The sequence below is a fragment of the Phyllopteryx taeniolatus genome, chromosome 13 (assembly GCF_024500385.1).
Source record: "Phyllopteryx taeniolatus isolate TA_2022b chromosome 13, UOR_Ptae_1.2, whole genome shotgun sequence".
Classification (NCBI taxonomy): Eukaryota; Metazoa; Chordata; class Actinopteri; order Syngnathiformes; family Syngnathidae; genus Phyllopteryx; species Phyllopteryx taeniolatus.
The window spans coordinates 6,224,129-6,240,551 of NC_084514.1; the positions used below are offsets into that span (position 1 = coordinate 6,224,129).

A 16,423-nucleotide genomic window follows, 5' to 3' on the forward strand; every position below is an offset into this window, starting at 1 on the left:
TGACTTGAACATACTGAATGTGACTTTGTCCCACCTATTTTAGTAATACTTCAAAGGCTACTGGGGTACATTTGACATGACATATCTTTTTTGATGAACACTGGTTGTCAGTACTGATTCTTCAAATGGGAGCTTTGTCTCCAGCTAGAGAACGGTTTCATTCAGAAGGCCGTCAAGGTGTTCATCATTGAAGTTTTACAGAACTCCCGCATGCATCAGCCTGTTACCCAGCGAGGTGTATCACATGATAAGTCTCATGTTTGCAGAACCTTTCTTGTTGGCTACTGATGCTATCATGCGTGTTTGTGTGCAAACACAGTGGCAGCTGTTTGTGGGGTCAGAATTAGGTGTGGTCCAGATGCCAGTCAGTACTTGCAGTCGCTACAGCACGTGCATGGACTGCGTCCTGGCCAGGGATCCTGACTGTGCATGGGACTTGTCCACAAAACTCTGCTCCTCCGCCCATAAATTGTCCTCTTCTGCACATACTGCAAAACAGAGTCTGGAGGAGAGCTCCAAATGTCCCCAACCTGGTATTTTATAGGACTTCATGTCAAACACCACAACCCACATCCACATCCACATCCATACGCAAAAGTTAAGTGGCAAAAGACAAGTCTCTGGAAGGCCTGAGACTACAGTATCTGTTACATTTTGGCTCAATTGTTTTGTTCTCATTTGTGTATAATAGATTATTTTGTCCAGTCATCCATTTACTATAGCACTTGTCTAAAATGTGCCTCTTAGCCAAAGTCAGCTGGGATGCCTTTGCGTTAAACACTCTGATTTGGGCTGATACGATTCCAGCTTTTTCAATTGTCTTTGTTCCACAACAATTTACTCCACAGGATATAGAATGGTGTTGAGAATGGATGGGTGTATGGATATAGAATGGTACAGGATTACACTGTCACCAGCATAAAGCTTTTATTTTGAAGCTACAGGTAAAATCTTAATACTGGCGGCATGGTAACAAGTGGTTATCTTCCTCAACGCTGAGGATGAAGGTTTGAATCGGGACTTTATGAGAGAAGTGCATATACCCAGTTCTATGGTCATGTTTTTCTTCACCGTGGAGTAAAAGTATCACAGAAAAGCACAAGCAAACACTTGTGAAATCCTTTCTCAACGGTCACGAGTGGAGAAATATAAGTAAATGATAACAAAAACAAAACAAACTCCTAAAACATGACTTGGCACGCAAGTGTAAGAAGTTAACACCATAAAAATGTAACCCCCCAAAAACGACATTTTTCTGACTTTGTCTGAAATTTTTTTCTGATTCTTGATCATCAGCACCCACTCAGTGATATGCTTTAGTGCTGTGTGACGCACATGCTTAATTGAAATGATGGCTGCAAATATGCAAATGAGATTAGTTTTATCGTGGCTAAACAGATGTTTAAAGATGTTGAGAAAACTTAGCTGTACCACACCCAAAACGTGGACTGACTTGTCTCCTCCGGGCCTGCCCAGTCACCTTTGATCAGTGTTCATCCCGTCACCGCGGCGGGATCAGCGTCATTTGTCATTTAACACACCCCATTGGAAAACAGCCTCTCTCACTATTCTGATGATTCCAAACAAACACATTTTGTTTTTAAAAGTATTTGTCAGGTTGATGGGTGAGTCATACGCTGCGCTACTTCTACATACTTTGTCTAAAAAAAAAAAAAAAAAAAAAAAAAAAAAAAAAAAGAGCATATATATCACAGTAGTTCTCAAACCTTGACACCGAGTACCTAAAAAAATTGCAAGTACAACCATAATGGCCAGCATTAAAATACAGTAGTGCAGTAGGCCCAAGTATTCGTTCAAACACGAGGCATGGGTTTATGCCTAAATTTATTATTGTAAGTCACTATAATGCACAATTTTAACATAACACTGCGCATAAATATAAGATGCAAAAATAACTTGGTGATGCTATTCAGATGCTCACTGAGCTGAAGTTTGCAAAAAGATCTGAATTTTGTATGGTATAGTTCAAGCATCAATTAATAATCAATGTTAAATTCTATTTTTACTCACAGCTGGTCTTTTGGGGGCTCCTGCTGGATTTAGAATCAACGCCTTTTTAAAAAAACAAATGTGCATGACTGTTTTAGCAATAGCTCACCTTAAACTTGTCGTGACCACAAATAGAAACGCTATTTTTAATTTTGAGACTTCTAAGGTAAAAGCACTTATTTTTCGTATAAATGTATTGTTCGCTCTCATCTGTTCGCTGTTGGTTTATTCTTTGCTTTTGTCGAATGATTTAGGTGTAAAGAAGTCTCCGAGGGGGAGATCATTATTTACATTGGCAACGTTGCTTTGTATATTGGAGCTGTTTGTAATACACTTAAAAGGCAATCTACAGTAACAGTAACAGTATAACATTATTTGGAGTCATACACTCCACAAGTACGGTACTGGACTGGAACAGTGAGGCCGAGTCCTTTATTTTTGATTTAAAAATGTAAAAGCTAGCGCCTTTGATTTGAACTGACCCCTTTTTCACAAGTTCGGTTTGTGATTTGAGTTAAGACTACATTTGTGCGAGTTGTAACCAACATTAAATTCAGAGAGCTGCCTAATAGTGAAAAACAAGAAATAGTGAAGCTGAGAGAAGATGGAAAATCCATTTCGCCATAGCCAGCCAATACACCCATGTCGAACTCCCTGAATAAGAATTCACCGGTGTACTAAGTAAGATGTCAACATGGACAACAATAACAGTTGATAAAGAGCTTTAAATAAAGACCCCAAACGACCTCCAGAAGGTCATAAACAAGAACAAAAGTACAGACGCTGCGCTAGAAGATTCAAAACTCATGCTGAAATTTGCCAAAACTAAATCCGGCTGGACGTCCACACTCAGTTTCAGGTTTGGGTTTTGTCTGTGAAGATTACATTTGTACTACTTATACAGTGGGTACGGAAATTTTCAGACCCCCTTAAAATTTTCACTCTTTTTCACTAAAATCATTTAAGTTCATTTCCCCCCCCCCCCCCCCCCCCCCCTCATTAATGATCACACAGCACGCCATATTGACAGAGAAATACTGAATTGCTGAAATGTTTGCAGATTTATTAAAAAAGAAAAACTTAAATTTCATATAGCCATACGTATTCAGACCCTTTGCTCAGTATTTAGTAAAAGCACCAATTCTGTGTCTGAGCACTTCAGGCAGTTCCTTTGACCTCCTGATTCTCATTTGCTCTGACATGCACTGTAAGCTGTAAGGTCTTATATAGACAGGTGTGTGGTTTTTCTAATCAAGTCCAATCAGTATAATCAAACACAGCTGGACTCCAGTGAAGGTGTAGAACCACCTTAAGGATAATTAGAAGAAATGGACAGCACCTGAGTTAAACATATGAGTGTCACAGCAAAGGGTCTGAATACTTATGGCTGTGTGATATTTCAGTTTTTCTTTTTCAATAAATTTGCAAAGATTTCAACAATTCGTTTTTTCCCCCTGTCAATATGGGGTGCTCTGTGTACATTAATGAAGACAAATTGATTAATTAATTGATTTTCGCAAATGGCTACAATATAACAAAGAGTGAAAAATTTAAGGGGGTCTGAATACTTTCCGGACCCACTGTAGGTGTAACCAATATGAAAAACCAGAGAGCAGCCTTTGGGTGGAAAAACAAGCCATTGTGAATTTGAGACTAGATGGACAATCTGCTTTTGCCAAATAATCATTTAGAATGTTCCGGAGAAGAAGAAACCAGTCGTGGACTAAGCAATTGACGCCCAACGGGTGGCTCAACGAAATTAACAGCCGTTGACGACATCCATCCATCCAATTTCCGAGCCGCTTATCCTCACAAGGGTTGCGGGAGTGCTGGAGCGTATCCCAGCGATCATCGAGCAGGAGGCAGGGTACACCCAGAACTGGTTGCCAGCCAATCGCAGGGCACACATAAACAAACAACCATTTGCACTCACAGTCACACGTATGGGCAATTTAGAGACTTCAATTAACCTAGCATGCATGTTTTTGGGATGTGGGAGGAAACCGGAGTGCCCGGAGAAAACCCACGCAGGCACGGGGAGAACATGCAAACTCCACACAGGCGGGGCCGGGGATTGAACCCGGGTCCTCAGAACTGTGAGGCAGACGCTCTAACCAGTCGCCCACTGTGCCACATCGTTGATGACATTGTGAATAGTAAAAAGAATTGGAAGGCCAGGCTGGGATTTGCCACAAAGTACAGACGTGAGCCAAACTTTATGTAGGATTTATTGGACAAAAATGAACCTTTATCGAAGGCTAAAACATCGAGGAAGCACTTCGTCCCAGTAAGTGAAGTCTGAGGCTGATGTTGGTTGCCAACAAAAAAGACATTTGGATTGTTTATGACTTGTACAGATGGTTTTGTTTAACCCCAAGGTATCAAAACTGATGCACATTTTAACATTAATTTAATGCTATGCTGCTCCATTGAACATGTAACTGTTTGTGGAAGTGATGCAAAGTGTCCACTAGAGGGTGACAGTGAGTGCACCTATAAATAGACACATTATGCTTTTTTTTTCTTTACTGTTTCAGACTAAACCTTTCCTGTTTTAGGTCAATTAGTATTATCAATATAATTTCTATTTGATAAACGCCAGAATAGTGAGAATATTTTTCAAACAAATATATATAATTGACACAGTCATTCAAAATCCACTCGATTTATCCTTGTGACACAGCTCCGCTGGATTAATTTGGATTTTTTTGGTAAATTAATGAAAACAACTAAACCTTTTTGGGGTATATCTGGCTGTGCAACCCCAATCACAAGTGTTTGCCATTTTCAGTTCAAGTCAGTGGTAGTACCCTGGAAGTACATTAAGAAATGGTCTATTAGTTTTAAGCTTTTAGGAGAGGAGAAATTGCATAGAGCAGATGCACGGAATGCAGCATACAAGGCGGATTAACCTGGCAGTGTATAGGTCATGATTAAATAAACTCCTACTGTAAGCATGCCACATTGAACGCAAAGGAAAGAAAAGGAATCCCGGGTTCCCAAAAGAGCGACTGCGCTCTGTGAACCTTCAACTACACGAGGGCAGGAAAAGGAGCGGGGAAAAGGGGATCAGGGTGGGAAAAACGTGCCACATGAAACGAGGAAGATCATCCTGTGATAAACACATAGCTACACATCCCACCGGACCCCATTGTCTGCGCGCTAAATAGCGAGCGTGTCTGCGCCGCGCCACTACAAGGCGAGCAGCCGCGGCGAATCCGTGTTTTGTCCCTAGGTTGTTCGTTTGAGAACGTCACTCTGCATTCTCCAGACGCGCTCCGCACAACTCCGCAGCGCCCCTCGCGCGAGACGTGCATAATCACAGCAAGCGTGGAGGGCGCCGGAACAAAGACTGGGGATGTGTAAAGCATCATATACATAGGTCTCTTTAGATTCTAACCCTTTCAGGTAGTCTTATGGGTGTTTTGGTTTTAGGTTTGATTTGACACAGACACACACACACACACACACACACAGAAAGGAAAGAGTCTCAACTTCAAAAAGGGCAAATCCCCCCTCGATAGACCACATTTCACTAGAGCATGCTACGAGAAAGACAAGAGCTGTTGTGGCTTCTCATTAAAAAAAAAAAAAAGCATTCTACTACACAAGGAAGACACGCTAGCAGCCCAAAAGATGCGCCGTCGTGTGATTGGAACTGTCAAATAAAGCATACAGTCGAAAAATCCCTATACCCACCACACAAAAAAAAGGAAATATTTTAATAAAAATGATCGACTGGTTGTTTACGGGGAATTTTCACCTAACTGATGATAGGAATGAGTCTTTTTGGTGAGGTAGGAACCCCACGGAAATGACCTGCCTCTCCTACACACTTAAGGCCCGTCGGCGATAACACAGCCACAGTGTTTTCACACAGAGAAACCCCAAATTTGGTGCGTTAGAGCCGTCACAGAATGATTTTGCACAGCACAGCGTCCACCAACCTTTCATTAGTTGCGGGCAGCGGCGTCTGGTTAATAGAGGGCGCTAGGGCGCCGCCCCACCACTCAGCAGAGTCATCTTGAATAAGACAAAAATTCAAAAAGGAAAATGAAATCTAAAAATCTTTTACCCATTGACTATTGTTAAAAGTTGTACGTTCTCTTTAATACACGAGATCAGAGCATGGTGGGGCGTTGAATTCCAGCGCCCACAGAGGAATTGCCAGTAAAAGAAAGTTTGTCAAATGAATCAAAATATTTGTAGTTTAATAATAGAAACAGCGTCAATCTTTTTTTTTCTTGAGCAAAGTGCAGCAGCAACAGTCTTTATTATTTTGAAGAATAATATTAAATATACTTTTAAGGGAATAAAACCTCTGCCTCATTTTTGATGATTTTAATGTTGGATGTGAGGTTGGTACTTGGCATTTTTTAGGAGGTACCGGTACTTGGTGTAAAAAATTGCAAGGACCAATGCTGTAATAAAAAGAAGACTACCATATTCTAGCAAAAAAAAAAACATCTTAACACATCTTTTGTTCCAATCCATCTCACACACACTTGCATGGAGGTCAGATTTAGGTTTATCAGTCATATCCCAGATTTTAATTGGCTCAAAGCTAAGGTTGGAAGGAGTAATTAATTTATCATGCTGATTATATTATTATGAGTTTATTGTTTATTTGATTTTATTAGTATGAACTTTTAGATAAGACAATCTATTGCTGACCCCCAAGCTACGGCTCAGGGACCAGGGGCACCAGTTTGAGAATGATAGTCCAGATACTGCGGTTGACCATCATGCATTACCTGGGAGGACCTCTGGATGGCAGTATTAGGCTGCGTTAGATCCTGTCTCCCCTCTCACATTAGTGAGGCCGAGTGGCGGCCCCCTCTTACGCGACTCATAAATGTCAACACCAATACAAGCGAGGGCCAGCGGGCCAGCGTGTAACAAACACAGACGTCGTGAAAGTCCACGCTGTCTGTCAAATCAATCAACCGGGCCTGGCTGGCCACAAGCTTGCATGTTCACACCTCGCTTGGAAACTACCTGCAAGTTTGTTTGCTTGGGTTTTAAAGACCGGAGAGTAAAATCCCAGCGTGTGGTCGTTAGGGATACTTTTGATTGAATTCAAAGCATACTCGGTACAGGCTTCAGTTTTTCCTGCGCTTCTAAATACCCATACTTTCTGTTGTATTTGGAGAACGACAATGGTTGACAACGGTTGACCCGTGTTGTGCCTTTGAGGCCGTCCGTTTGACACGTAGGACCATCGGGCAAAGGCGTATACTGACGATGGCCGCCCACTTGCCACTTGTGATCAAAAGGTAGACTGTTATGTTATGTGTGCGCGTGTTATGTTTTGCATTAACCTCTGTTTATTGCAGCAGGGGCATAGTACCTGGTTCTAGGAGACCATTCAACACGTTCAGGGAGGGCATTGGTAACTGTGGCTCTCCTTTCCCACATGCGAGGGCATTATTGTTGGTTAGACGCACTGTAAAAACTCATTAAAAAAAGATTTCAAAAATTGCAATGAACCGAGATATAGCGGGGTGACGACTCAGCATAAATTGGTCTAATTTTGTTAGGGTTGCAAAAGGGCGGTAAATTTCCATGGAAATTTAAGATGGGAAATTTTGGAAAGATTTCCATGGGAATTGGAAATCTATGAGAATTGACTGGAATTGAGCGTAATTTAATAGAAATGTATCACGAGCATAAATACAAACATTAAGTTTTGACATAAGCAAAATATAAAGCTCTCCTTGCCTGAAATGTATGCCAGGGCACTACAATACATTAATTGCTCATTTTTTCTTCCACCTCGCCTGAACTACTGCTTATCTGAAGCTCATAACTCAAATTTTGGCTTGCAACACAAAGCAAAACAATCGACTAAGCGATTGCTCATAACCTGAAAAACTGGGGCACTCGTAAACAGTGTGAGATTATGTAATTTCGGTACAAAGAAAATGTATGTAATTGTAATCCATTACTGGGAGACAATGTGTAATTAAATTAAAGTTACTCTTGTAAATTTCCATGATTCCAATTTTAGTTATATTTGAAAAACAGCAGCAAAAGTGCGGTTCTTTTTCATATCACGTCCTACTTCTGAAGCCGACGCTCGTGATTGGCTCTCTCTGGTCATGTGCCATTCTGCAGTCAAACATGTCATATTTTTCCAAATATGACCTTGAGGTGCCACCTTATGATGCAATCTATTAGTTTAGTAACACATTTGAACCCATATGCTAAAATATAATTTCCCAAATTTAATTGCCGTACAGGTAATGATGGTTTTATTCCAATGTCTCCTCATAGTCTCAACAAAAGTATTTTTACTTTGCTCTCCCGTCACTATATCCGCCTCCATCCCTGCCCCTTTCCCCCTCTCCTCTCCACTTTCTCCATTCGCCCTCTCATCATCAAGACTACCACTCCCCCCCCCCCCCCCCCCCCCCCCCCACCCCCTCCTATTCCCATCCAGTCGGCCCACAGGAGCAGGTGGATAGGAGATAACTCGCCTTTGCGCTTTTGTTTTCTCCCCGACAACGCCATTAATCATTGGCCAAGGCTGCACTTGAACGTGTAATAATAAGGACTGGCTGCCCGCGCCTTTCATTGCCGCCATGCTAAATTGGAGGTGAGCGGTCATAGGCAGACACTACTCCCCTGTCCCCAGACTGTCTCATCATTTAGGTATTTATCCATCTCGGGGCTTGTCTGCCGAGCCTCTCCGAGCCTCTCCCGAGAGGCCTGAGATTGTTAGGGGTGGGAGGATCAGATTTGTTGCTCTGGCTTTTTTTTTTTTTTTTTTTTTGCCTTTGATTCTGTGCCTATAAGTTAGGGATTAGAAACAAATTTCCCACAGGGCAGCGGTGGATTTGCTGGTGTTTAAGTGTTTAACCTGACTTAGTCCTGTGAGGCAATAAGGGGCGTGGGCGGTGACTGGGAGGGGAGAGGAAATGGGCTTTTAGGGAGAGGACATGGTCAACGGGCCCTGAGAGTCCCGGGTGGACCAACGCAAAGCCCAGCCTGCCATTGACAACAAAGGCAAGCTTATCCGTCACCACATTACACAGTACTGCGGTGTTTGTCAGGGGTGGCACAAAATATTGATTTCATTGTTGTCTGTTACGATACAGCTCTGTCGGCATCAAATATTGATATTGTTGCCATCTAATGAAAACAGTTCCTTCTTAGCTTTTCATCGAACTAAATATTTTGGGTAAAATTGTGAAATAAAATTCATTTTTGTAGTGGTTTAATTCCATCGCTGTCATAATGTTTGTAAACAATAGGCGCAAGTATGCGCAAGGGTGCTTCAAGGTGGCAGAAAATGATTGACTACCGTTGACTAATTGAAAACGATGACATGTTTGAGGTTGTGCCACCAGATGTATCGCAAAAGATCTATCTTATATAGATTTTTATTTCTTTAAAAACAAATCTAAATTAATACAGCGGAACCTGTTGATGAGGAGGATACATATTGCGTGAATGTCGTAAATAATTGTACAGATAATATAAGACTGCCTCGTGGTGGAGTCGCCACTTTGAAACGGACAGACTGGCAACCAAACCCCCATAAAATATAATAAAATACATATATAAAGATAATATATAAAATGTTTGGTCGGGTTGTCTTTGAGTGATTTAGCACAACATAATGGCTAGCCTGCTAGCTAACATCAGCTCTATTGATCAATGTCTGAATTTCCACCAATGTTTGTTTTTGAATCAACCGACCTGTTGAAATGTAAATCATAATTTAGACTCTTACTGGGTTGTACTGTGTAATAAAAAGAAGTTATCAATCACTTGAACTCAATCTAATGGCAATGGCATTTTCTTGGAGAGAAATCTGGTTTATAATGATATTGCAGATGGAGTAGATATTTGTTCATATTTTAAGATGCAAATAGTTTTAGCATTGATAGCAATTGTCCTCATTGGGGATGGCATTCAATGGAATTCACTTGAATCACTCTGGGTAAAATAATTGATCAATATATACATTTTTATTCTAATTTATCTTTTAATAATATGGTATTTTGATATATGTTTAAGAGGGTAGAAATGAAAGAATCTTGAGGTTCCTGTATGAACTATGGCGAATGATACAATACATTATTTTTTAAATACTGTATATTGTATGTCTTTATTTACATATAGTTTTACATGATTTTTTTTAAAATCAAGTTTTCTTCCCATACTCTTTTCAATAGTTCTGTTTTCAAAGATTAAAAAACAACAACATAAAACACACCCCAGCATTCCCCAAAGTCTCAGCATTGGAAGGAGCTCAACTTCCCGTAACTGATTTCACGTTGTGCTTCTTTTAGCCAGCAAACCAGTTTGCAACTTAATCAATTGCGCTGGTTACAGTCGATTGGCACACTTTTTGCAGACATGTTTAATCAGCAATCGATTCCGCAATCAGAAGTCTGACCGGCCAATAAATCGATTATCACCGCCGTCTCTTTACCTCGTGTTTCATAGGAATGAATCAGTTCTTACCCTTAAGCGTCAACATGGATAAATACAATGTGTAAAACACACGGCTCAAAAGTGTAGCATTTTAAAATGCTCATAATCTGACAGACGGAAGCAGGCTGTTGCTTATCTTCGGGTCATGTCTGCAGACAAGACACCTTTTGTTGGCTATACTCTGTCAAAACGGGCCTAGACCGGCACGAGAATCCATGCCCTGTCAAACATAATCCAGATGGATTACGATGATCTGAGGGCAACTTTTAGGGCCTTGGGCGAGAAGGTGTGTGCTTAGGGCCGTCCTATCTTCTGCAAACAAGGACTAAATCCTAGTGTGTGCTTGCGTTGGATGGCACTAGAGAGCGCTTTTGCCGTCCGGCTTTCATCTTGGCTGTCGTCCATTTCTGCTCACCTACTTTGCTCAGTGCACAGGTGTCCTAAGCAGGCCAATGTCAAAAGACTTAAAGATTGGGTGGACCGAGTTGTTACATCCCATTAGCTGTGTTCTTAACCCTCAGGCGTTCTTCTATTTGACGACCCTTTAATTTTTTTTTACCCAAAATTGTATGGGTTTTAATTGAACAAAATAGTCCGCAAAAGAGCCAAAAGGTACAATGTGATGTAAACCATATATTGTTGACTGGTCTGATTTTGTTTCAGGCATGAATATCAACATATCTTATCATGTGCTGATCCTTAGGGGTTGTTTACACAAGACCGTTTTGAACTAAAAAGCAGTGTTGTTTTTTTGTTTTTTAAATTATAGTGTTTCCGGACACTGTTGATTTGTGAAATTTATTAAACACACAGAGATCCAAACTGTAATACTCAAGGTACGATTTGGCTCAGATCGACAACGGCCTTGTCATATGTTGGACTTTTGAGTGCCTTCTACAACGATTTTGCGTTCTCAATTCAATTTAGGTATCTTTTTTTTTTAATCATAGCAATGCATCGGATCTCTGTTGCTATTCAAAAAATAAATAAAACATCTAGTGTACAAAAAGAGACTTTGCTGTTTTGTGCTGTAAAGTTGAAGTATTCCGCTATATTAGTACTCCATGAAATTCATTCATTCATCTTCCATTCCGCTTTATCCTCACTAGGGTCGCGGGCGTGCTGGAGCCAATCCCAGCAATCTTTGGGCGAGAGGCGGGGGGTACACCCTGAACTGGTCGCCAGCCAATCGCAGGGCACATAGAAACAAACAACCATTCGCACACACAGTCACACCTAAGGGCGATTTAGAGTCTCCAATCAACTTACCATGCATGTTTTTGGGATGTGGGAGGAAACCGGAGTTCCCGGAGAAAACCCACGCAGGCATGGGGAGAACATGCAAACTCCACACGGGCCTGGATTTGAACCCCGGTCCTCAGAACTGTGAGGCAGATGTGCTCACCAGTCGCCCACCATTCCGCCCTCCATGAAGTTCTTTATCACAAAATCAGACACATCGGTCTGGAACTAGTCATATGTAATTGTGTGCAGTTAGTGTGCTGTTAAGGGCTGATTTAAAGTAGACTACAGAAATTTGCATGAGTTTACATGTTCTGTCCCTGCCTGGGTGGGTTTTCTCCGGGCACTCCGGTTTCCGCCCACATCCCAAAAACATGCATGGTAGGTTGATTGACAACTCTAAATTGCCCGTAGGTGCGAATGTGAGTGCGGCTGGTTGTTTGTTTGTATGTGTCCTGCGATTGGCTGGCAACCAGTTCAGGGTGTACCCCGCCTCCTGCCCGATGACAGCTGGGATAGGCTCCAGCACGCCCGCGACCCTAGTGAGGAGAAGCGGCTCAGAAAATGGATGGATGGATTGAATGACTGCGTGTTGCTCCTTCTTGTGTGTGACACTGCAATTTTTCGCAGCGGGGACTAGTGTCTATGTTTGTGAAATGTGTTATATGCGCTGTCTACATGTGTTGTGTTCAATTATATATATTATAATATAGTTAAAGGTTTATAAGTACCGCAACATAAATGCTAGTTTCCTTAGCTCATCTAGAGCGTTTCCCATTATGTATTAGCATTAAGCTTGCTGACTTTCGTAAGGCAACACTATGTGGTTTGGTTACATACACTTGTATTTCTCTTTGTTTTATGCTTAGTTTGACACTAAACTTCAACTGGTAGTGGCAATAAACAGCTTCATGCATGAACGTTTAGTATCGTTTTTGAAGAATTGTTTACTAGTATCTGCCAAACTGCTCCTTGTCGTGAAGTTCGCTGCCACCATTTAGCGCTCACAACTCAAGACAGGAAATCGGCCAAGCGACAGCTTGTATAAAAACTTGCAAATCGGGTTACTCGTAAGTTGAGTTACCGCTGCAATTAGAGTCGCTGCTTGTTTTTTATTTCCCTGATGTGGCCGAAAAAGGAGGCAAATTACAACTGAAAAAGTGTGTATATTACAACTCGTAGTTTAGTGTACTTTCCAGCAAATATACCAGTCCAGTACTTGCAAATAGTCTTCATTTTGCGCTTCTCTCAGAGTCCTGATAACTTCTATATCACTGTGACACGTAGACCGTAAAGTGTCCCGTGCCTACTTTGGAGCCGTTGAAATATACTGCAAAACCGTATTGATCTTTAATTAAAGAACCTCTTAACCTTGGCTCGGCGGCAGGCCCTCAGGCCAGCGGGTTAATTAATGCACTAATAGTCATAATATTTGTGCCGTGCAAGGGGAGTACATAAAAGATTATCTATTGTATGAGCAGTTTATCAGCCCAATGATGCCGGAGCCCCGTGCTGCGCGTATATCACTATTATGGGCCGAAAAATCTGCCATACGGTCAGAAGGGAAAGCAGGTGTAATACTGTACCTCCCCCCTGGGTTCATGAGCAGTTTAGCAAGGCCCCCATTTTACCTCCTGGGATTTTCTCCATCGTGTCGTAAGCGTTGATGGGCTTTTTTTAAAGGCACTAACGGTTTGCTACCTTGACAACGCGGCGCCCGCTGTAAGCCCTGGAAAAGAACCCCATTCCGCTGACCTTTATGTTGTGGAACCCCTCTAACCAGTAAGGGGAGGGAGAGCCTGTGTGCATGACAGGCACGACACACTGTGATATCACCCTTTATAGCTTTATTGATTTCCTCTCAGGATGCAACTATTAACATCGAGCCGCCCGTCCCAGCGTTCTCCTCAGGTACGCGCACTGTCTCGCACTCCCCCTCGGGTCTTGTGGATTCTATATAAGGTGGGGGACAGACACATGCTTTTATAATTAAGGTCAGCTGGGATGCATTACGACATTTGGAGGTGTTAAAACAGGCCCTCCTCAGAGAGTATGTTGGCATTGCCCGTGCTCGTAAATTAGCCACACTCCCTGCTGATGTAAGAAACTGGAGATGATGGAGGGGGCGGAGGCAGGAGAAAGGAGGGATTTTAGGGAGGCATTACCCAAATTTCATAAGAATAGAACCAACAAGCTTGTGTTTTGTTGTTGTTGTTGTTGTTAACTATTCAGCCTGGATTTGCAGTACTGAGTCAAAATGGAGCTGGATGTGATGGGCAGTTGCAACCACACAGCCAATAGGAGTAGAACACATCTTTCTTTCTTTTATTGTGTGGAGGCCTTGGGAGGGAATCCTTTAATTGTACAAATACATTTTTGGAATCATATCAAACAATATCACCAGTAGGATTATTATCGAGAAATGCAGCAAAAAACAGCACCAACAGAGGCAGACAAAACATGGACGACCACACAGAGTCCACTGGAACACCGGGAGTTGTATAAAGATGCCATAAGATCACACTGAGAGACTGTTTACTGTGTTTCGGGTTGGTGCTGCTGTTTTGGTCAGCAGCTGAGTTCAAATTGCCGTTTCTTATAGGGGCAAAGTCATATACCAGGGGTTTCTAACTTATTTTCATTGTTTGGCAAAAACGCGCTTCAGTGCGTACGCTTGATTTAAGCTCATGGTTCTGTTCACGTTGGGTATTGTAATGGTACAACCACTTTCTCCAACAAAACTAGCACAGCTAACAGAAGGTCCGCTATTGTTTGAAATCGCTCCCTATGTCGTGTGGTCACCATTTTCGCTCTCCCTGCAACACCGTAGCAATGGAACGTTTTGCGTGGGGCTGACATTGGTATGTTTGCCGTCTGGGACAGAATAATTGGTCAAGACAATCCTTTGGAAACACCTAAAATTGGACCTTTGCAGACTTTAATCGGAAGGGTGCTAAAATGGTCAAATTAAGCCCAATTATCATCATGTGTACTAAATGTTCAATAGTGCGGCCGAATCTTGTAAACCGATCATTAGCACCTTTTTGATTTTGTTGCATTGATTTTTGTTTTTCAGTCAACACTGGGATCCTCCTGAGGCGAGGGGGAAAGAGGATCATAATCTGAGTTTGTGCCCCTTTGAATTACACATCATCCAAACACAATATTGACAGGTATGCAGCAACAGTGACACTATAGTTATTAATCTAATGCTGTTAATGCATTGCCTTGCCCAAAAGAAGGCTTTCCAATGTGTAAATTCAAAATGTTTAAAAATGTTGATAAATTGTAAATGTTTCTATACTTTTTGAAATATAGTTGAAACTCATTTTAATTTACATAACAATATTTAATACACCATCAAATTGAAATATAATAGATTTTCTTATTTTGTTTTCATGAATTTAGAAAAACATGTTTGAAGTCATTTGAATTGTTTCCATCTTAAATGCATCGCTGTCTAAAGAAGGAAAAAAATGATGTTTCTTTTGAATTTTTTTAAAACATTTTTCTTAATAGTTAATTATTTGACCTGACCTTTCAGGGACATGTATAGCAATCAATAGTTAAGAATGAATCAGTTGTCTTGAATTGATGTTTCATTATTTGTGTCTTGAAGCAAAATGAAGCCACTCTCAACTAATTTGCTGTTTAAAGAAGGCATGGTAATACATGACCTCAATGATTGGAAGTTGAGCCACATCTACACAGATGGCACAATTCCTCCGGAAAGAATTATTAAATCAATCAATTAAATCTACAAATTAAGATAATAAAAGAATAATGCAAAAACAAAATGTTTGTCTGGAAGTATCTAGATAGTCTGAGTCTGTAAAATGTGGAGCCTGTATTATTCTATTGAGGCACTCTGGCTGTGTTCAGTGTTTAAAAGCTCCATTTTTGTAAACTGGAATGATGAAATGTGCCCGTGACCCCAAAGAAAATATCACAACGAACCTCAACTTACTGCCGCCGATAGTAGTTTTTTACACCGGTATTTGACCATTATGTTCAATTGTGGCCATAAAAGACACACTTGGCAGCAGCGTCCTCTGAATGTCGGCGCGAGCCACTTAAGTGTACCACTGGGGGATAGCGTGTTCCCTTCCAACTCGATAAATAAAGCCAGTTTAGTGAAGATTTAGCAGCTTTTTCAGAGGAGACTCGTACAGGGGGCACAGTTCTTGGCTTTTGGGGATACTTTAAAGTTTCACTTTGCTTTTAAGAGTTAACTTGGATGATATATAATGTATGTCTCATACCATAACGTTTCCAGGGGTAGTTTAGGGATACTCAAAAATTATTTAATTAGATTTTCTGAAAGGAAGGGTTTAATTACCCTTAAAAAATGACATGAAATCCTTAAATGTCCCATTTAAAGGTGGCTTGTTTAAACCTGGAAAAGGGTTTACTTTAGCTGCTTCGCTTCCATAATGGAGTTTGTCTAAAAATAGTACAGTATAAATAAAAAATAAAAAATAAGACGAAACAAAGCCTAAACATTTCCTCTTTGGTGGCTCTGTCGTGACATTTTGTGTTTAAAAAAAGACATTGTTGATGTTTATTAATTCACATAGCTATACTGAAAAAACAAACACGGCATAACTTAAAAAAAAGAAGTAATCCATCACATTTAATATTTTTAATTGAATGAAAATTATTCATTTAGTGTATCCTGAAAGTTTAACCTGAAAGTTTTTCTCTCATGTCAGCCATTTTTGAATGT

At 41.0% G+C, this 16,423-nt stretch overlaps 1 long non-coding RNA gene across 1 annotated transcript in view; it reads left to right on the forward strand.

Annotated features, from left to right (window-relative positions):
* LOC133487800 (uncharacterized) overlaps positions 1-16,423 on the forward strand; it is a 38,079-nt gene that overhangs the window by 14,979 nt on the left and 6,677 nt on the right. Inside the window, exon 2 of the long non-coding RNA XR_009791452.1 lies at positions 14,774-14,870. This is a non-coding gene — a long non-coding RNA (uncharacterized LOC133487800). The remainder of the gene's footprint in view (positions 1-14,773; positions 14,871-16,423) is intronic.